At 41.1% G+C, this 22,510-nt stretch overlaps 1 protein-coding gene and 1 long non-coding RNA gene across 7 annotated transcripts in view; both read right to left on the bottom strand.

Annotated features, from left to right (window-relative positions):
* LOC134211553 (uncharacterized protein F09G8.5) overlaps nucleotides 1-22,510 on the bottom strand; it is a 94,961-nt gene that overhangs the window by 53,918 nt on the left and 18,533 nt on the right. The gene's annotated exons all lie outside the window — the stretch shown is intronic.
* LOC134215811 (uncharacterized) lies at nucleotides 8,670-9,654 on the bottom strand. Its single transcript, XR_009980318.1, has 2 exons — nucleotides 9,317-9,654; nucleotides 8,670-9,252 (listed from the first exon to the last, which is right to left on the bottom strand). It is a non-coding gene; the product is annotated as an uncharacterized LOC134215811 (long non-coding RNA).

The following is a 22,510-nucleotide window of genomic DNA, read 5'->3' as shown; positions in this document are numbered from 1 at the left end:
CCGTAATAGAGTCTAGTTACCTGGCTGGAAGGGATATTGGTTCTACGAAAAGAATAGCTCTCTTTTAATTTAGCGGTGGACTGATTTGGTGCAATGATTTGTCCGTTCTGATGAGAGGAGCTCTGTTACACCAAACCACAAACCGTTTAATTATAGAGTCTGGCTACGAAAGGAATAGGTCTTGGTCAGGAGTTCTCGCTATTGCAGCTCTCTTTTGGTTACGAGTCGACTAGATCTGGTGGAATGATTTGTCCGTTCTAATGAGAGGAACTCTTTTCCACCAGATCACTTAACTCTCAACCATAGAGTCTGGCTACTCAGCTAGTGAACGAAATGAATCAAAATAATATGCATCACCGGGGATCATGGCCTTCCGGTATAAGGGTTCGTCAGAAAAAAGCAGGTCCAACCTCTCGAAATCAAATCTTTAGAAATATTAAGCTTTTATGTACCTAATTGATACTTTTATTGTAAATTTAACTTAAGCTAGGAAGAGAAAAATAAGTATTCTAGAAACCTCTTCATTATATTTAATCATCACCGAAGTGAAATTCGGGATTTAAAAAAAAACTCTCACACTTTCATTCATTCCCCCACCTTTCAGACAATTTTCATTCACACCTTCCATTCACATGGTTGTCTGGCTAAAAACTATCCTACCAAGAACAACACATTCGCACCCACCAGTTATCGACTATTGTATTAATTCTATTGCCCTTATAATAAATTTAAGAAGGTCTAGCGTTCTCGCTAGACTCATTCGATCGTAGGTATCATTCGATCGACGAAATTTACCACCTGGGAGGCGTTACTATTTTAGTAAACAATCGCCTTAAATGTGACACTGGCAACGCCAGCGGTTGTCACTAAAGAAGAAAACGAGATGAATGAGAGGAAGAGGCATCATATGATGTGTATCAGGAGGAAACAACCATTGAAACTCTGACGACGACGAGAACCGAGAAGCATGAATGACGTACATTTTTTTTTTAATTTGTTTTATTTGTTTTTCTCCGGTGAGAGGCAATTTACCGAATTTTCAATAGTCCTTCTAGGGGAATTGAGTTGGGAAGAGAAAGGAAACAGATGTTCCTACCGGCAGATTCTACACTACCCTGGTTTCAGGTGAACGGCTGGCCAGATTCCTAAGTTTTTCCCGCTTAGGTCCTCCAGCTCATAGGAGGATGAGCCGATTTTAGCTTTCACCCGGCAGGGTAGATATTGCCGGCCAAGTTTGGCATTGTAATTTTCGACGGCCGAAGACTGCTTCATGTTCTTCCGGTAGACTAACTGTCCTACCGCAAAGGACTTGGCGAACGTACGGTTACGCAGATTGTAACGGCTTCGGGAAACGTCGTGAGATTTTTCGAGATTTTTCCGAACGATCTCGTGAATGTTCGTGAACATCTGTTTGCGTCTTTCCACTTTCTCTTCCGCGGATAATTCGTCTCCGTGACGAGATAGACGGTGGTCGGACCCCTGCTCCGATAGCTCTTGTCCGTGGGTAATGAAATATGGAGTGAACCCGGTCGAGGCGTGGATACTGGTGTTGAGCATAAGCTCAATTTCGGGCACTTTCGTATCCCATACACGCTGGTCTTCCTGGACATAAGTGCGTATGGCCGCGTTTATTGTCCGGTTGACGCGCTCGACCGGATTCGATTGTGAATGGTAGCGGGAGTTCAGCCAGTGTGTGATTTTGAAGTGGTCTAATAATTCTTTGAAGTCCTTTGAAGTGAAAGTACTGCCATTGTCGGTGATAATGGTTTCAGGGACAGAATTCCGGTAGAACCACTGATTCTTCGAAACCACACAAGGCTGAACTATCCAGCTTTTTCATCGGGTGAATCATTACCCACTTCGAGAAATAGTCACAAATCACTAAAATGTGCTGATTTCCCTTCCGGCTCCGTGGCAACGGACCAACAAAATCCATCGAAATGATTTGCCACGGCCGGGACGCACAGCGCATTTTCCCCATTTCCGGGGTTGTTTGGACGTAAGACGGCTTGACCTCCTTGCAGGTGGAACAAGCGTGAATATATGCCCTGACGTCCTTGGCCATCTTGGGCCAATAATAGCGCTGTTGGACACGAGCTATTGTTTTGTCAAACCCAGGATGGAAGTGCTCATCGTGAGCTTGCCTCAAAACCTCGGCGACATCATCGGCTGGAACTACTTGCTTCCATTCGAATCGCGAGTCGAAAGGTACATTCCGGGCAGTGACGAACTTGTACAGCCTGCCGTCTTCGACCTTGAAGTCGACGAAGTCGTCAGGGCGGCTGCTGACCTTATCCATCAAGGAGGCGTACCACGGGGAAGTCGGTGAATCTTGGACTAACGCTATGCTTCTCGACAATGCATCCGGGACGACATTTTCCTTGCCTTTCCGGTGCACTACGGTCATGTCGAACTGCTGAAAGTCCAAGCTCCACCGACTACACCGGGACCCAACCTTCCACTTCGTCTTTAGGATGTGGGTCAACGCCGACGAATCCGTCACTAAGGTGAAGTGGTAACCTTCAATGTACCCCCGAAACGCTTCGATGGAGAGCAAGGCGGCTAGAGCTTCCTTCTCGGCAGCGTGGTAGTTCTTTTGAGGAGTGGTGAGCTTCCTAGAAAAATAGGAAATTACCCGCTCACCCTCCTCCTGCTGCTGGGTAAGCACTCCCGCAACAGCGACATCGCTGGCATCCGTCTGGATGACGAACTCCCGAGAGAAGTCGGGACTTCCCAGAATCGGAGCGGCGATCAGCTGCTCTTTCATCTGGCAGAAAGCTCTCTCCGCGGCTGGATTCCAGCCGATGACCTTGGATTTGGACTTGAGGAGGTCCGACAGGGGCCCGCAAGTCTCACTGAAGTTCGGGATGAACCGGCGGTAGTAATTTGCCATTCCTAGGAATCTCCTGAGCTTGGTGATCGTGGTCGGTCTCTCGTACTCGACGATTGGACGGATCTTGTCCGGATTTCCACGCAGACCTTCCGAGCTCAAGAGATATCCTAGGAAGGAAATCTCCGGCACCTGAACTGAGACTTCTCAAGTTAATCATAAGGTTGGCTCTGTTCAGTCGACGCGCAATTTCACGAAGCAACTGAACGTGATGCTCAAATGTCTCCGTTACCACGACGATATCGTCGAGGTAGACGAAGATAGGGTTCCAGCACACCGTGGCCCAAAACTCGGTCCATCAGTCTTGCCAGCGTAGCAGGACTGTTGACAAGACCAAAGGGCATCCGGGTGTACTGGAACAACCCCTTACCTTGCACACTGAAGGCCGTATACTTCCTCGAGGACTTCTCCAGCGGAACTTGCAGGAAGGCCTCCGACAAGTCTATGGTGGATAGGTATTTCGCCCTCGGAAGTTGGCCTAGGATTCGACAGGGGTGCGGCAAGTGGTAAGCATCACGAACAGTACGTTCGTTAATCTTACGCGCGTCCAAACAGAGCCGAACCTTATGAGGCTTGACGACTGGTACGCAGTTCAGCGACCAATCAGAGTTGCTGGGTTCAATTATGCCAGCGTCCAACAATCTCTGTAGTTCTACAGCCACCAGACCTTGTGTCTTGGGGGACATGACGTATGGGAACTGTCGAACGGGCGGTTTTCTCCGCCACTCTTCACTGAGTTCGATTTTGTGTTCCGCCAACGGAGTGGTTGACAATCGTCCGGGGCGGGCTGCTATAAACAGCGTTTTGGTCTGCTCTATGGTCTGCTGCTCGGTAGCAGTCAGAACAGTCGGAGACGGTGGTGACTCGCGGCTCATTTCTTCCTCTGAGTTCTCCAGCATGGCGCAATCAGTGATTGTGGGCTGGATACTGAAGGTCTTCCAGAAATCCATGCCACAGATGCAGCTGATGGCCAGGTTAGGAACTACCAGAGTTGGAACAACCTTGACCGTACCGTTCCATGAAAAAGGTAAATAAATTCGTCCGCGGACATTGAGCGCTTCTCCGCTTGCTGTGCGTAGGCGGACGGGATCCCGAAGTGGAAATAACCGCTTCGGTTTGAGTGAATTGAAGACGCTATCATTGATCAGGGTAAGATTACTACCGCTGTCAAGAAGAGCGCGAAAGTTTACACCGTAAACTTGTACAGAAGTGTATGGACGATTATCGTTGGGGAATGGATATGAAATGGTGAACGAAGCCGGAGATACCTGGTACAGATCATCCGAAGCCGGCTCGAAACAAGCGGGAGGTTTTACGCCTAGAAGTTTTGGTTCAGCGGCCGGCGGTTTTGGCTCGCTGCGATGGCGTTTTTTACGCAGTACGGACAATTGTTGGACGGATAGCCTCGGAATCCACAGTTCTCGCACAGTACTCCTTTCGGAAGTCGGCATTGGTCCATCCGATGCCCAAACTTGCCGCAATTGAAGCAGTGGCGACTGGAGAGAGGCTGATGGGACTCGATCATGTCTTCGAGTGTCGCGTGCGACCGAGTTGGCCCACGGGGACCAGCGGTTCCACCTTGGGAACCCTTTTGTTGCTGGTTCGATTGCGAAAAGGAGTGGCCGGATTGGGACGCCGGCTGAGACGAGCGTTGCTTGCTCGCTTGCTTCTCCTTTTTCGGTTTAGGGCTCTCAGAATATTCTACCGCATTCACCGACTTCTCCGGTCCAAAGACCTTATTGTACACGGAGAAGTTAACAGCGTCTATCTTCTGACCGGCAGACACCAATGTCTGAAGGTCGGCGATAGGAAGGAAATTCAGCTGTTTTTTATAATCGATCCGGACATTCTGCATCAGAATTTGAATCTTTTCATGTTCCGGAATGGGAACACTCATAGTTCCGAACAGTTCCTCCATACTGTGGTAGTACTGGAGAAACGTCTCGTTCCGCAACTGGTGACGCTGATAAACCTTCATTTTTATCATGGTATCTAGATCGGGGTGCATGAATGTCCTCCTGAGCTCTAGAACCAGGTGCTGCCAATTCAACAGGCGACCGGCAGCCCGCATGGTCATATACCACTGCAAGGCCGGTCCCTTGAAAAGGTGAATCGCTGAATCGAATAGCTCGACTTCTGAGGCATGCTCAGATACGGCCATGGCATGGACCATTCCAAGGAACTGGTTCAACTTCAACCCTTGATCCTCGCCATCGTATTTGGAAATTGTCCACTTGGACACAGGTAAGCTGTGACGCCCCTGATTACCCGACAGCCTTGCACTGTAGGGAGTGAAAGATGGGTTGGCGTAAGGAAATGAAGTTGAGGGAGCAGTTCCCGTCCATGGATTGGTCGATTGAGTATTTCTCAAAGTCGGATTCTGAGACCACGAAGGGTTCGTACAGGCACTGCTCAGTGCCGGATTTCCGAGCCAGGATTGAAACTCGGCGTGCTATTCACAGCCGAATGGACTGACCACGGCATTGAAACCGACGCCGCACCTATGGCTGGATTTCCGAGCCACGAACTAGTAGCGGAGGAGCTACTGAAAGGCTGAATACTCGAAGCCTTCTGAAGGTGGTCCTGCCACGAGGTAGAACACTGAGGCAGTGCTGACGAATAGCTCTGAGGAAGCGAGAATGTGACACTAGTACCCGGTCTTGAGTGAGAAGCCACCGTATGGGCTTGTGGAATTCGTAGAATAGGCGGAACTGTAAGCATAATGCTCGGTAGATGGCACCGATTTACCGGAACGCGAAACGTTGGTATTGTTCAAGTCCTCAGAGACTTGAAGATGAGCTGAATAGGGAGTGAACGGAGGTTTAATCATCGGAATACTAGGTACCTGGCTGTACCTTCGATATATTCGGCTGGGTTCCAGTCGGAACGCCGGATATATACAATACAGAACTCTCATCCCGTTGCTTATCTCGTCTATCCAGCTCTGCTTCAAGCTCTTTAATCCTCGCCATCAACGAGTTCACACATACGGCACGTTCAAGTTGGGAACTCGCAGAATTACTTTCTGCCGGCACGGTTCCCTTAGGAATAGCCCCGGTACCAGTCACTGGAGTGGGTAAAACAGGAGGTGCAGCATAGCCCTCTGCACTGAACAGATCCACCAAAGAATGGTCCTCCGGATCCTCTCTGTTTTCCCCTCTTGGTTCCTCAGAACCCCCATAAAAGTTATTCAATAAAAGTTTCACCACGTCTATCAACATTGCTTTTAAAAAGTTTTCCGCTTCTCCCAATTCCCTAGCATTGTTAACTAGAAGGACAATTCGGTGGCCAAAATGCAGCAACCTTGCTTGCCCTCTCACCTTGAGAATCTTATCATTCTCCTTCAGACCTTCTACGATCTCGTCAAAATTCCGTCGGCAAAACTGAATTGTTTCCTCCCAATCCACATCAAGTGCTACCTCGATCGTTTTCTGATTTTCTTTCTCGTTTTTTAAATGATCTCGAAGGCTTCTCCGCCTTCGAGAATAGGTGGGATCGTCGCGGATCACTATCGATCGAATATTGAGCTCAAATTCGAGCTCATAGGGCATTAAATGGTCCACCCTTAAGGAGTGGTACCATTCTAGAATTTTGTCGACTGCCTGGGAATAATCCATCAGTGCTTCGGCCATTTTCGAAACCGAAAATGCTTTAAAAATATATTAAATGCGTAAAATATATACAATAAATTCTACCAAATAATCTAAACCTACAAAATTTACCCCTAATTAGCGATTATTCTCAAAAAATGTGAGAAAAAGAAGCTAAAATAAAAAAGAAGGCTAAATTCAAGCCTATGCTGTCGCATAAATTATGCGACCAAGGAGAAATTAGCATAAACCTATGCTATTTCCCTAAGCTAAACCCTATACGAAATTATAGAAATAGAAATTTACCAATTTTGAAGCACTGTGTAATGAAAATTAGTAGCTAAGAATCACTTATTATAAGCTTAATTATTTACAATGTATCAATGTATAATAGATTAAATTTCTAAAGTCGATTGAAAGGCGACAATTATAAAGATTTCTCATCATCCGAACCCATACCAGAAAATGAACATTTGATGAATGCAATAATTATAATGAATACAAACCTTTTCACTTTATAAGAACAATTGGAATAAAGGATTCCAATTCCTCCCGGAGCTTACTTGAAAAGGGTTCCACTTTAGGGTTAAAGTGGAAACCTTTTCTTTTAATTTTCTTTTGCGTTGAGCGCCAATTGTTAGAGAAACTTAGCTGGGGACTTTTCGTCTGCCCCTTTTCGTGACCTCAGGGTCGTTTTTCTTAAAGCTATTGGGAGAAATTGGAGGGGTGATGGCGGAAATGCTTCCCTAAACAAGCCGAAGTGAATGAAACGATAGCAAGTAGAAAGGAATAGTCTATATAAAATAAATTTAATCACTAGGATAGTTAGTTTTTCAAAGATTCATTTTAATTCGGATTAGCTTCCGTTGTAGGTTTTTATATAATTTTAGTGTTGGATAAGGAGATTTAAATTTGCACTTTACTGTAAGATTGCTGACAGGTGGTATCCGTGCGACGGGGCAGCGGCCAATGATAGGTATCGTCGGAGACCAGCTGATCGATGGTTAGATCCTCTAGACGGAACAGCAGGTGGTCGTTTCTTAACTTTTCGCTTTCTCCGACAAGCGTGCCGGCGTTCTTGCTGTTGCTCGGGGTCGCCATCGCGGTGTACCGCATGGTTGATGGGCCAGCCGCCGAATGTCGTTTTCCCTCTGAGATGTCGGTAGTGGAAAAGGCGTACCGCCGGGGTCTAACTAATTTCGGCTGGCTTCACGAACGTCCTCGGAAAGCTGGTGCTTGGTATTAACCGGATCAAAAGCCACACGATTTTCTTCGAAGGTTTCACTTCCGCGGCAAAATGGCGTACGAGCCGGGAGACAGCTGGATCTCGATGACTTGTCACACGTCCTCGTGGAAACTAATGATCGGTATTAACCGATAGCGTCACACAATTCACCACAAAGTTACAGGGTTTTACAGACGGGGATTTTCCGGAACTCACTGAACTTGCCACCGGCACAATGGCCACCCGAGAAAATCCGCGCACTGGGGAAGAAAAATACTTTTAGCGGTTAGCTAAAAAACACGTCAGGTGCTGTTGGCTGTCACCTTGCAAGAGATCGATCTTCCTCCTGTCTGTTGGTTTTTTTCGTCTTCTTTCGACCCTTCGCAGCTACAGAGCGAGCGTGCTGACAGCTGTCAGCTGTCAGGTGCGGTTGATGGTGGTAGTGCGTTACAATGCGTTACGAAAGGAGTGGGTAAAACGGGACTAGGGTTGTTTATTGTTTGGACAGGATAAGTTTTCGATATGTTTATTTTTCAGTTCTTTTCTGTTCCATCAAATTCATTAGTGTTCTAAATTCAGATTCATTGAACTATCCTTAAAAAATAGAAGAAATATGAATCAAATATGTACAAACTATTTACAACGAAATGAAACCTTTTTAGCAGGTTACATTCGCCCCACGTTGGGCGCCAATTGTTAGAGAAACTTAGCTGGGGACTTTTCGTCTGCCCCTTTTCGTGACCTCAGGGTCGTTTTTCTTAAAGCTATTGGGAGAAATTGGAGGGGTGATGGCGGAAATGCTTCCCTAAACAAGCCGAAGTGAATGAAACGATAGCAAGTAGAAAGGAATAGTCTATATAAAATAAATTTAATCACTAGGATAGTTAGTTTTTCAAAGATTCATTTTAATTCGGATTAGCTTCCGTTGTAGGTTTTTATATAATTTTAGTGTTGGATAAGGAGATTTAAATTTGCACTTTACCGTAACATTGCTGACAGGTGGTATCCGTGCGACGGGTCAGCGGCCAACGATAGGTAACGTCGGAGACCAGCTGATCGATGGTCAGATCCTCTAGACGGAACAGCAGGTGGTCGTTTCCCTTAACTTTTCGCTTTCTCCGACAAGCGGGCCGGCGTTCATGCTGGAGCTCGGGGTCTCCATCGCTGTGTACCGCATGGTTGATGGGCCAGCCGCCGAATGTCGTTTTCCCTCTGAGATGTCGGTAGTGGAAAAAGGCGTACCGCCGGGGTCTAACTAATTTCGGCTGGCTTCACGAACGTCCTCGGAAAGCTGGTGCTTGGTATTAACCGGATCAAAAGCCACACGATTTTCTTCGAAGGTTTCACTTCCGCGGCAAAATGGCGTACGAGCCGGGAGACAGCTGGATCTCGATGACTTGTCACACGTCCTCGTGGAAACTAATGATCGGTATTAACCGATAGCGTCACACAATTCACCACAAAGTTACAGGGTTTTACAGACGGGGACTTTCCGGAACTCACAGAACTTGCCACCGGCACAATGGCCACCCGAGAAAATCCGCGCACTGGGGAAGAAAAGTACTTTTTGCGGTTAACTAAAAAAACACGTCAGGTGCTGTTGGCTGTCACCTTGCAAGAGATCGATCTTCCTCCCGTCCGTTGGTTTTTTTTTCGTCTTCTTTCGACCCTTCGCAGCTACAGAGCGAGTGTGTTGACAGCTGTCAGCTGTCAGGTGCGGTTAATGGTGGTAGTGCGTTACAGTGCGTTACGAAAGGAGTGGGTAAAACGGGACTAGGGTTGTTTATTGTTTGGACAGGATAAGTTTTCGATATGTTTATTTTTCAGTTCTTTTCTGTTCCATCAAATTCATTAGTGTTCTAAATTCAGATTCATTGAACTATCCTTAAAAAATAGAAGAAATATGAATCAAATATGTACAAACTATTTACAACGAAATGAAACCTTTTTAGCAGGTTACACGCCGGTGTCCGAGGTTTGAATCGAACACAAGCCGGACATTTTCATAAAATGCAAACATTCTTCGCAATATCTTGCACATATTAAATACATAATTCAAAGATGCGTTCTATACTTAGTGATTGCAATGGTGATTTGAACGTTGTAAATTGAAATGTGAGTAAACAGGATGATTGTATATCAGAAAGTGCTTAAGCGTCCGAAGTTTGAGTTTGCACGGTACACACTAAGTTTTTCTTTTTCGAGCTCGGCAAAATCGCGAACCGCTGTAACTCAGCAAATTTTGAAACTGAATTTCGGCAGAAATTTTCGTTTATTACTGATTCTCAGTTAAATGTTTACTGTATCTCAGTAGTCATTTCCACTGAAATCTCGGCAAGAATCATGTTTGCTGAAACTCGGCGGTACCCATCTCGGGAAAATAAACAAAAAGTGCTGAGATCTCGGCAGAAAAAAAATAAGTGTGTAGCGAGCTTCATCGAACACGTTGGAATAACATGGACATGCTTCAAAATTCATGATGTAATTGAAGGAACTAACCCTGCCTTACTCAAACAGGTTCTTTTGAATACCCCCCCTCGGAGGCTTAGAAATTCATAACTACTAGTTATTACATATCATCGGACGGATTACAACTATAACAATCCGCTGGACGTTTGCCTCAGATCATTCAACGTCATAAGCAATTAATTTAATTTCAACGAATCCAAAGATGCCTTTAAAAACCAAATCAGTAAAATGGAGTAAATAAGAAATAATATTATAGTTAAGTTCAGCCTGTATGATTTGGTCTTTCAAAGACAATGTAAACAAATAAATAAATAAGCTGTTAAATGATCTTTTGGTGAAAACTACTTTATCGACCAAATTACCAGTATGTCCTTTTTGGTCGTATGTCGCTTTCAGTCAAATAACATTTCCAACAACTATTTTTGACCTGTTAATCGGGGTCCGCCTTAGCCATGCGGTGAGATGCGCGGCTACAAAGCAAAACCATGCTGCCGGTGGCTGGGTTCGACTATCGATCCGGTCTAGGGCATTTTCGAGTTGTAAATTTTCTCGACTTCTCTGGGCATAACAGTATCATCGTGTTAGCCTAATGATATACAAATGCAAAAATGGTAACTTGGCTTAGAAACCTCGCAGTTAATAACCGTAAAGATACTTAATAAACACCAAGTTGCGAGGTGGCAATGTCCTAGTGGGGGATGTAATGCCAATGAAGAAGATGACGAAGAAGAAGCGTTTCGGTTGAATCAAATTCAGCTAGATGATTTTCAGCTTATCGTGTTCAAGTGGCTCTCGTACAAATAGCTTTCCACCAAAAGACTGTCGGCCAAACGGCGGGAAGAGCCGCTTGGCCGAAATCCATTTGTTAGAATATGTAATTTGGCCGAACAACACTTTAGGCCAAAACCCATCTGGCTGAAAATATCATTTGATGATGATGATGATACTACCATCTATTGTAGCAAGGCACCTGCCGATAGCACTGGCCATATCTGACAAACGATTCGATCATGATTATACTACTGTTTGTATTTCATCAGACTCCTGTATGAAGGGCCAAAAATGGGTGGGGTGGTTCCATAAGCAGAGACACTTATGCGAATCCACGGGATGAATAGAGAATCTCCTTCCAGAAGAAAGTTCGTACATACAATATTATAATCTAGCCCTCGTTTCCCAGATTGACCCAATAGATGGGGAGAAGAGCCCGCCCTTTATCCACGAGATGTTAACAGTAGGAAGTTGGCGATTCCACTCTTCCTACCCAAATCGCTTCAATCGGGTGCCCTGATGGTTTTTTTATGGCATATAATCATATAGTTTCAACAAAATTTGGTAAATATATATAATGGAATTCTCTCACCAAGTTTCAATTCCATGTCTGGCTGAAAATATCATTTGGCCGAAAAAGTCGCTTGGCAGAATTGATTATTTGGTAAAAACGATCAATTGCCTGAAAATATCATTTGGTTAAAATCGACATACGAACAAAAATGTCGTTTTGACAAACCGGGTTTTTGGCCGAAAAAGTAATTTAGTCGGATAGGTCATTTGGTCGAAATGGTCGTTTGGCAGAGAGTGACATGTGGCCGAAAATGTCATGACCCGTTTGGCCAAAACACATTATCAGTAAAACGGCCTTTTCTGCCAAATCAAACTGTTCGACCATTTAGGTCAAACGACCTTTTAACGCTATTTCAGCCAAATTACCAGGTCGGGTCCATGTCGCTTTCGCTCAAACATTTTCTGTCAAATCGCTTTCGACCTAATAGTCATTCCAGCCAAGGTTAAATTAGGCCAGCTGACTTTCGGTTAAACGTGTTGTCAAGTAGTATTTGATAAATGGCTTCCGCCAAATGACTTTCGGTCAAACGACTCTTTTTGAGATAATTTCTCATGGAATTTTTCGTAGATATCCAAATAAATTCTTTCAAAATTCCCAAAAGTTTCCAGTTTAAATTCCGTACACTAAACATTGAACTATACCCCGCGGAACTTCGGAAAAACTTCGTGTGGAATTCCCATAGAATTTTTCTATGAAATTCCAACGAATATCCTTTGCCCCTTGGAAAGTCCGACGAATTTCTCGTTGAAATTCCAGAGTTTTAGTGAACACAATGGAAATTCCGTAGATTGATTTGTGATTTCAAACATTTTAATTGGAATTTCTGAACAATTTTCTTTGCGAATTCCAAAGAGCTTCCCTTGCAAATTCTTAAGAATTTCCCGTAAAACCTTCAGAGTTTCTCCGGAAATAGAAAAAATTAAATGAATATTTTGAGAAAAAATGTAAACATTTGCTGTCAGGCGGAATTCAGGATGATATGGAAATGCTAATATCATCTTCCAAACATAGACGTACATGTAGAGGCGAAAGTATAGATTTGATACGGCAGACATGAATAATGTTTTATAGAATTCTATTTTTGAAAGCGAGCAGAGGGCAATATTTGTGATGGTATAAATCGCACGACCTTCCTTCTGCCAAACTCCCGTATGAAGACGGAGGGAAGAATATCAGTGTGAAAGCTGATATATCTTCGCTCTTTTCTAATTCGAACAGTTACCTGCTAGAACTAATCAAGTCTATCTATCTAGGTGTATGATAGAAGATTGTAAAGGTATGAAATCAAATTTCCAGTTCTAGCGATTGGTAGAACATGAGAAATATTTGGAAAAATACACGACCTTCTGCATATGAGGCAGAAGTAGTAACCAAATGTGGTCATTTCGTTTAACGTTTCCGTTTAACAAGTCCGTTTAACTGAAGCCAACAGAAATTCAACATTACAAAATAGCAAAGACGAAATATGAAAGCAAGCACTGGACTGGAATCCGGCAGAATATCGCAGCAGAGGAAGACCCACGGCTCGTGGTGACGAAGACACAACAGGAAGTCAATTGGAATCTCTCATGAGCCCAGGTCAAGGCTATAGCGAGCAGCCGCCTAGATGTTATGTAGCCTTTTTCGGATGTTATCGATATACGGACATTCAGAGATCCGAACAATGACACTGAAAACTATCTCGTTGTCAGTAAAATTCTACATACATAATGTGACCAGACGTCTGACGCTGAATTTTTCAACTTCGTTTTACACATTTATTTTAATTTTTACAGCCTTACAAATATTTTTATAATTTTTTATGAGCCAAAATCTATGCAAAATGTACTTTTGGAAGATTCATTTTCCAGCCAGTGACGCAATCGAGATAGGCGTCCCGCGTTTCGCAGGACGCTTGCTGGTCACATTATACATACAACATACGCACTGAGACAAATCATTGATGAACACCGGGAGTACAACTTGTAGACACATTTATTGGTTTCAAATCAGCAGCAGTGAATCGGAACGAATTATGGCAGATTATGCTAGAACATGGTTTTCCGGAGAAACTAATTCGGTTGATTTGTGAAATGTTGGACAGATTGAAATCAAATGTAAGGGTTACGGATGTGATTTCGATATCATTTGGAACTTCAGATGGATTGAAGGTAGAGGATGTATTGTCGAATTTACTGTTCAATATAGCGTTCGAGGGAGCGATTTGGAGAGCTGTTGTGCAAAGAAGTGGTTCAATACCATAATATCGTTTATGTCCATGGGCTTTGCGAACAAGAGGCTTCTGTGCCTTTTAAGAGGGAGACAGATAGTAAGGTGACTTTACCCAAGATGTGTAGAACTATTACACAGATGACATGACAAGTTCAGTTTGTAAACAAATGTACTTAACCCTCCAGCCTGTTTTATCAATAAATAAAGTACCGCCATCGGAGGTGACAATGGGTCTGCAGGTCGTAGAGCAAAATCGTTCAAAAAGGTCTCTTATATTTTAGTCTTCTTGCCTTCAGATACGACGGTAGTTTTATTCTGGCTTTTTTTTATTAAGCTTCTAAACAAAAAATCTTTACGCCTTGACTTATTTTTTGGTTCGTCAAACGTATGAAATTTACAGAGCAGCTCGTATGTTTTAAGTAGTGTTGTCCTACACTCAGTGCGAAAAATTCTGCACTTTGATTTTACTCCATCTAAACGATTTTACAGTCCTAACTAAGTAAGTGCAACTAATAGAGGGATATTTGAATTTTCTAAATGTCATGTCAAACTATTGAAAAAATGCACACCAGAGCCACAGGAACGCGTGCGCTGAAAATACACTCCAGTGAAAACACTGGTTTTAAGTCCTCTGAAAACATTTTTAGTGGTTATGAAACACCTGAGTGAATTTTCGTAGCTTTAATCAAATACAATAATTTTCCCATAGCACACAAATGTAAAATGTTACCATGGATTTCTAGATATAGGAGGATTTAAAAAAACCCAGATTAATCCACCTAGCGGTAATGGTGCCTTTCTCGTGCATTAAATGTGCATAAAAATAGTATTTTGACCATTACTCTTGAGCCCATAGTCCGATCTGGCCAATTTTCAATAGGAAACAATGGTAGAGTATCCTGCATCGAATGCAACTTATTGCGAGTAAATCGGTTAAGGATATGTGCCTGAAAAATGAGTGACATTTTTTTTACTCAATTTTTCTATAAAAAAGTGGTATTTTGGCCATGGCTTCCAAGCCCATAGTCCGATCTGACCAATTTTCAATAGGAAACAATGGCAGAGTATCCTGCGTCGAATGCAACTTGTTGCGAGTAAATCGGTTAAGGATAAGTGCATGAAAAATGAGTGACATTTTTTTCTGTAAAAAAGTGGTATTTTGGCCATAACTTCCGAGCCCATAGTCCGATCTGACCAATTTTCAATAGGAAACAATGGCAGAGTGTCCTGCGTCGAATGCAACTTGTTGCGAGTAAATCGGTTAAGGATAAGTACCTGAAAAATGAGTGACATTTTTTTTTGGCTGGGTGCGCACAGTCACACACACATACACACACACACACACACACACACATACACACAGACATCACCTCAATTCGTCGAGCTGAGTCGATCGGTATATAACACTATGGGTCTCCGGGCCTTCTATAAAAAGTTTGTTTTTGGAGCGATCATATAGCCTTTACGTATACTTAGTATACGAGAAAGGCAAAAATACCCGGGTATAAATGAGGGAACAATTAAAAATAAACATAAATTGGTTCTCAAATGTATAATCTTTTGTAGATTTGAAAAGGTTAAAAAAAGTTATTGACTGTATATTATTCTATGACTGTATGCATTGTCGAATTTGACTACAACACACATTCATGGATATGCATAACAACTTGCTGTCAGCAAGTCTGAAAAATTTGATGTAAAAATATACCACAAATAATTGATCACCTTTTCAACATTTATCCAGAAAGTTCGTGAGAAGAAATCAATTAACCTCAAATTTTTTTAACAACTTTTTTGAAAATTCGGCTGTGCATCAATGTTAACAAAAATATACAGACTATCGCGCTATATTAAACTAAAATTCTAGATATACTGCGCAAAAATTTACAATTTATCAAGTCTTCCCTGTAACAAGTTTATTTAACATAAAATTACATCCAGCCGCAATGACATCGAAAATGATAAATGAATTTCACATGCTACAGATCCAACTGGCTATAATAAAACCCGTGGTAGTCAACTTTCGCAAATTCAACACACTGCTGCAGTGACATCATGATCCAACTTAAACAAGCAGATGAGCTCAATTTCCCACATAGGAGCAATGATTCTCCCCACAACATCGCTGAAGAAATGAACTGCGCTGAATGTCACCATAATCACTTCCTATCAGGCCTGTCGTCGAGCCAATGCAAACCTACGGAATTGAGAAGTTGCTTGAACTTTATTGCAAAACTAGACGCCCATTGTTACAGCGCAGACAGGGAGTGTACGCGTCATCAATGCAGCCAGACGACGACATGAGTTCCGTAATCATAAAGTATAAAGCCATCTTCACTGCATGATGCCAGCACTATGCAATATGGCATTGCATTCTTTGCCTTTCTCGGCATCAATCCTTTGGGAGCGAACTCTGCATGTTTCTTATTAATTCCTATTCCTTACAAGGGCAGTAATAACGATGGGAAATAAACCTCAAGAAAGCGCGATTCAACTATTAATAAGAAACCATAAATTGATGGTCGTATCTGATTATGCTAATTTTTAGGCTTTAGGAAGAACAAAATCACTGTTTCTTGAAGCACGTATTATGATCAGTGCATTTATGCACTTCGTTTTTAAGTCTATCAACTACTCATTAATATGAATTTTTCAGAATCAATTCAAATGTCGATACCTACATAATCAAACGAAAGAAAAAACAATCACTAAAAACATGTGTGTTGAAGATTTACTGCATCTTTTATGTCATTGTTGCACAAATATAGAAATTGTGCCAACAGCTGTTAAGAGGTAGGTACGCGAAAAGAAAATCGATGCAATATAATTGATCTAATAGAGTTCAAAGCCATCGGTGCAGTGAAGATATGAAACAAAATTTATAAATGTTTCATTTCGCTTATATATAATGCAGTGCAACGCACACCAAAATATCCAGCAAAAATGGTTACGGAGCCGTGATGTTTGAAATTGTTAGATGCGAAGTTACAGGGAGTAGCTTTGGTAACAATTATTGGACTAATGAATAATGTTACTAAAGCCGATGAAAATTATTTGAGGACAACAATATGTTGTATGGCATGGAAGATTGAAACTTGGAAGTAAACTGATTTCTGCACCAAGGTTGAAACAATTCTTTTTCTTTTATTTATTTATTTTCAGAAATAAATTTAAATTTCAGGTACCTTCCATAATAAACAAATTTCTCACTAGAGCAAATTTTACTCTAATAACTATTCAAAACCATTTCTTTAAGGTAATATCAGGATCAATAATCAATAATAGCCAGCCATTTATATTTGATGCACCACTTAGTGCAAGAACGCTGCTATTCTAAACAATAGCATGCATGCAACGAGTGGTGCCCCACCTCTGGCTCCACCAGTAGGGGAAAAGGCCCCAAAACGCCGCCCCCTCCTATGCAAAACGACTTCTGCGTGTTCCCTCATATTTACTCTGTTTGATATGTTCGGGACAAAACTAGACCTAAAATTATGTAGGTTACACGAAAAAAATTATTGTCGAAATAATCGATAGGAACATAGCAAAGCCGAAATTTTCCACATTTTGATGAAACATCTAACATTTTAGCGAGGAAAAATACCCTACAACACTAGACTAAAATGTACTACGCTACGCGTCTCTACACACTTTCCATACCAGACTTCTGATTCGCTTACGCGTGATGCTTTGTTCCTTAAAAGCTATCAGCTAAAAGGTGTGTTGCATCATATGTTTTTCGGCCGTAGAATATCGCCATTTTTTGTACAATTTTAGGATGACATTAGCTAATAGTTAGTTAATAGTTGTTTAACTCTTACAGAAGGCAAAAAAAACCGTCAAAATCTTTACAGATGAGACATAAAAGCAGTCTTTGCTTAGCTAGGGCATGTTGCCCCCTCTTCCCCTAGTGGGCATCACTTCAGTTCGTCGAGCTGAGTCGATTGGTATACGGTCGAGGTGCTGCAAAACCCCACCAAGCGCCTTTTTTTTAACTAATTTATGATATTGTATTTATTCTACGAAGAAAAACAGAAACTAATTGATATTAATGCAAGCGTATATTTGTTCAATATCCTATTCAAGATGGTGTTGAGGAATATTCGGTACGATTTGTAATCAATTTGCTACACAAAAACTAGGGCAAAAATAGGTATTTCTTTACAGGTGCTTGATTTGGTTTAGAAGACCTTGCGGTCTTAATTTTTGTGTGATTCTATAGTACATACTTTTAGTGCACGGGGGAGCAAAATCAAACTTATTTTCAAACCTATTATCAAAACTTAAAAACCATAATAAATCATCAATCTCGTATTGTCAAAGATAACCCAAATCAAAATTTAATGTTTCATTCTTACATAATAGCTTGAAGCGCCGTTTCATAGACCGTAATGAAAAAGCAACGTTATCATATTTAACAATTGATGGCCTGGGTGAATTGTATCGCACTGAAGCGCATCAATATCGTGAGTGAGGGCCGCAGCCAACCTGACGATGCTTTGCGATTAGATACAAATTCTTCCAAGTGAGACCAATGTCTCGGGGTACTTCGTTTACAAGTTGTTATTTGTGTTGTTTAATTATGATGCCCGCTTTAGATTGATGCCTTTCCAGTCGTGTGTAGAGCTTTACGAATTCATATGCTCAGCAAAACGCCGTAGTGCAGACAGTAGTGCTCCATGGAATAGAGTGAAAGTAAATCTTTCATTAACGCACTCTCTGCCGAATAAGTTTAGCATAATTATACTGTTTCTATAAATAACAAGCGTCAAAATCACACAATTCGCTTCCTTTTGCAAACACAATAAAAATGCCTCAATTTGGATTGCATTTTAAATTATTAGGTACGTAAATTAAATGAGCATACGGAAATTGTAAAAGGGACAAATTGCACATCTTGGAATTGAAGAATTTTCTACGTCAGCTTGACAAGATGTGCAATGCACATCCCCCCCATAACAATTATTTGCCAGCCCCTGGGTCCTCTTTTAGACTTAATCTAGCCCTAGATCTAGATCTAGCCCCAGAAAAAAAATATAGCTTATTTACTCGAATTAAAGTGTGAACATAAAAATGTTCATCAGGTTGATGGATGGAAAAAATCAATCAAGTTGACCTACACGTTAGGAAGTTAGGTAGCTGGATAAGCCAAGTTTCGTGGAATTTAGGGCTTCCCAAAATCGAAAAAATATGTAAAACTTATTTCATATTTGATAGAATTCTCAAAAATAATTTCATGTTTTGCAAGCAAAGATTGCCATGATCTTGGTTGAAAATGTTTGCTGCTGGCAATTGAGTTAGTTTCTTCCTAGTTCATGGGTATGGTAAAATTCCGATAGTCGTGGGTGTTCCTATATTTGCGATAGTGTTGATTTTACACAATCTACGTTTTAAACGCAGCAACCCATATGGTCTATCAGTTTGTTGACCTGTCATTGCACGAAATAACAGAAACCAAGTCAGGAATTGCATCAAAATCGGTAAAGTATCATTAAAATACCTTATATTTTTCTCTGCTTTGCACCAATAGTTACGGTAGTGTTCCTATAGTTGCGAGTCCCATATGAAAACAATGAAAATCGCAACTACATAAGTATTGGAACACGAATTAAAAAATACCGCGACTATTGGAACACTGCACCAATAATTGGAGGTTTCATTTTAAGTAATAGTTACAGATTCTGTTGGGATTTAATCACCTTCAGTGTGAAATATGATTGATGAGCCTTCGGATGCATACTTGAGGTAAGCGAAATGAATTACGGACTTGGTGTGAGTGAACAAATAGTGGTCGAACTTGCTTAGTTCCTTAGTTCCTTAGTTCCATATCGCTCGAAATTTTGCCTGTTTTCATTGTAATAAATTTTCTTTTCCCGGAAAAGACGAGCCAGAATCGGGGTAATAGAAGAGATATTTTTAGATATTTAAAAAAATCTTCGGACATTAATTTAGAAATTCTTTTCAAAAAAATTCCTTCAAAAATTCATTCGTAAATTCGCCTGAAATTCATTTGGAAGTTTCTTCGATAATTTCTTAGAAAAACTTTCCAGAAATTTTGGGATTTCCTCCAGGAATTCGATCCGAGAAGATTAAAAAAACGCCAGACCCTTAGGAAATTGCTTGAGTAAAATCATACAAAATTCCTTAAGAGATTCTTTACAAAATGCATGCAGAAATTATTCCGGAAATTCATTGAAGCACGAAATAGTTTGCGATGGACCGGGACAAAACTAGACCTAAAATTATGTAGGTTACACGAAAAAAATTATTGTCGAAATAATCGATAGGAACATAGCAAAGCCGAAATTTTCCACATTTTGATGAAACATCTAACATTTTAGCGAGGAAAAATACCCTACAACACTAGACTAAAATGTACTACGCTACGCGTCTCTACACACTTTCCATACCAGACTTCTGATTCGCTTACACGTGATGCTTTGTTCCTTAAAAGCTATCAGCTAAAAGGTGTGTTGCATCATATGTTTTTCGGCAGTAGAATATCGCCATTTTTTGTACAATTTTAGGATGACATTAGCTAATGGTTAGTTAATAGTTGTTTAACTCTTACAGAAGGCAAAAAAACCGTCAAAATCTTTACAGATGAGACATAAAAGCAGTCTTTGCTTAGCTAGGGCATGTTGCCCCCTCTTCCCCTAGTGGGCATCACTTCAGTTCGTCGAGCTGAGTCGATTGGTATACGGTCGAGGTGCTGCAAAACCCCACCAACCGCCTTTTTTTAAAACTAATTTATGATATTGTCCTTATTCTACGAAGAAAAACAGAAACTAATTGATATTAATGCAAATGTATATTTGTTTAATATCCTATTCAAGATGGGGTTGAGGAATATTCGGTACGATTTGTAATCAATTTGCTACACAAATGTGCTTGATTTGGTTTAGAAGACCTTGCGGTCTTAATTTTTGTGTGATTCTATAGTACATACTTTTAGTGCACGGGGGAGCAAAATCAAACTTAATTTCAAACCTATTATCAAAACTTAAAAACCATAATAAATCATCAATCTCATATTGTCAAAGATAACCCAAATCAAAATTTAATGTTTCATTCTTATATAATAGCTTGCAGCGCCGTTTCATAGACCGTAATGAAAAAGCAACGTTATCATATTTAACAATTGATGGCCTGGGTGAATTGTATCGCACTGAAGCGCATCAATATCGTGAGTGAGGGCCGCAGCCAACCTGACGATGCTTTGCGATTAGATACAAATTCTTCCAAGTGAGACCAATGTCTCGGGGTACTTCGTTTACAAGTTGTTATTTGTGTTGTTTAATTATGATGCCCGCTTTAGATTGATGCCTTTCGTGTCGTGTGTAGAGCTTTACGAATTCATATGCTCAGCAAAACGCCGTAGTGCAGACAGTAGTGCTCCATGGAATAGAGTGAAAGTAAATCTTTCATTAACGCACTCTCTGCCGAATAAGTTTAGCATAATTATACTGTTTCTATAAATAACAAGCGTCAAAATCAGACAATTTGCTTCCTTTTTGCAAACACAATAAAAATACCTCAATTTGGATTGCGTTTTAAATTATTAGGTACGTAAATTAAATGAGCATACGGAAATTGTAAAAGGGACAAATTGCACATCGTGGAATTGAAGAACTTTCTACGTCAGCTTGACAAAATGTGCAATGCACCACCCCCCCCCCATAACAATGATTTGCCAGTCCCTGGGTCCTCTTTTAGACTTAATCTAGCCCTAGATCTAGATCTGGCCCCAGAAAAAAAATATAGCTTATTTACTCGAATTAAAGTGTGAACATAAAAATGTTCATCAGGTTGATGGATGGAAAAAATAAATCAAGTTGACCTACTCGTTAGGATGTTAGGTAGCTGGATAAGCCAAGTTTCGTGGAATTTAGGGCTTCCCAAAATCGAAAAATATGTAAAACTTATTTCATATTTGATAGAATTCTCAAAAATAATTTCATGTTTTGCCAGCAAGAATGTCATGATCTTGGTTGAAAATGTTTGCTGCTGGCAATAGAGTTAGTTTCTTCCTAGTTCATGGGTATGGTAAAATTCCGATAGTTGTGGGTGTTCCTATAGTTGCGGTAGTGTTGTTTTTACACAATCTACGTATTAAACGCAGCAACCCATATGTTCTATCAGTTTGTTGACCTGTCATTACACGAAATAACAGAAAACAAGTTAGGAATTGCATCAAAATCGGTAAAGTATCACTAAAATACCTTATATTTTTCTCTGCTTTGCACCAATAGTTGCGGTAGTGTTCCTATAGTTGCGAGTCCCATATGAAAACAATGGGATTCGCAACTATAGGAACACGAATTAAAAAATACCGCGACTATTGGAACACTGCACCAATAATTGGAGGTTTCATTTTAAGTAATAGTTACAGATTCTGTTGGGATTTAATCACCTTCAGTGTGAAATATGATTGATGAGCCTTCGGATGCATACTTGAGGTAAGCGAAATGAATTACGGACTTGGTGTGAGTGAACAAATAGTGGTCGAACTTGCTTAGTTCCTTAGTTCCTTAGTTCCATATCGCTCGAAATTTTGCCTGTTTTCATTGTAATAAATTTTCTTTTCCCGGAAAAAGACGAGCCAGAATCGGGGTAATAGTAGAGATACTTTTAGATATTTAAAAAAATCTTCGGACATTAATTTAGAAATTCTTTTCAAAAAAATTCCTTCAAAAATTCATTCGTAAATTCGCCTGAAATTCATTTGGAAGTTTCTTCGATAATTTCTTAGAAAAACTTTCCAGAAATTTTGGGATTTC

Source organism: Armigeres subalbatus, chromosome 2 (assembly GCF_024139115.2).
Source record: "Armigeres subalbatus isolate Guangzhou_Male chromosome 2, GZ_Asu_2, whole genome shotgun sequence".
In the NCBI taxonomy this organism is placed as follows: Eukaryota; Metazoa; Arthropoda; class Insecta; order Diptera; family Culicidae; genus Armigeres; species Armigeres subalbatus.
The sequence above is the reverse complement of the archived record's forward strand: the minus strand, read 5'-3'. Positions and strand labels throughout refer to the sequence as shown.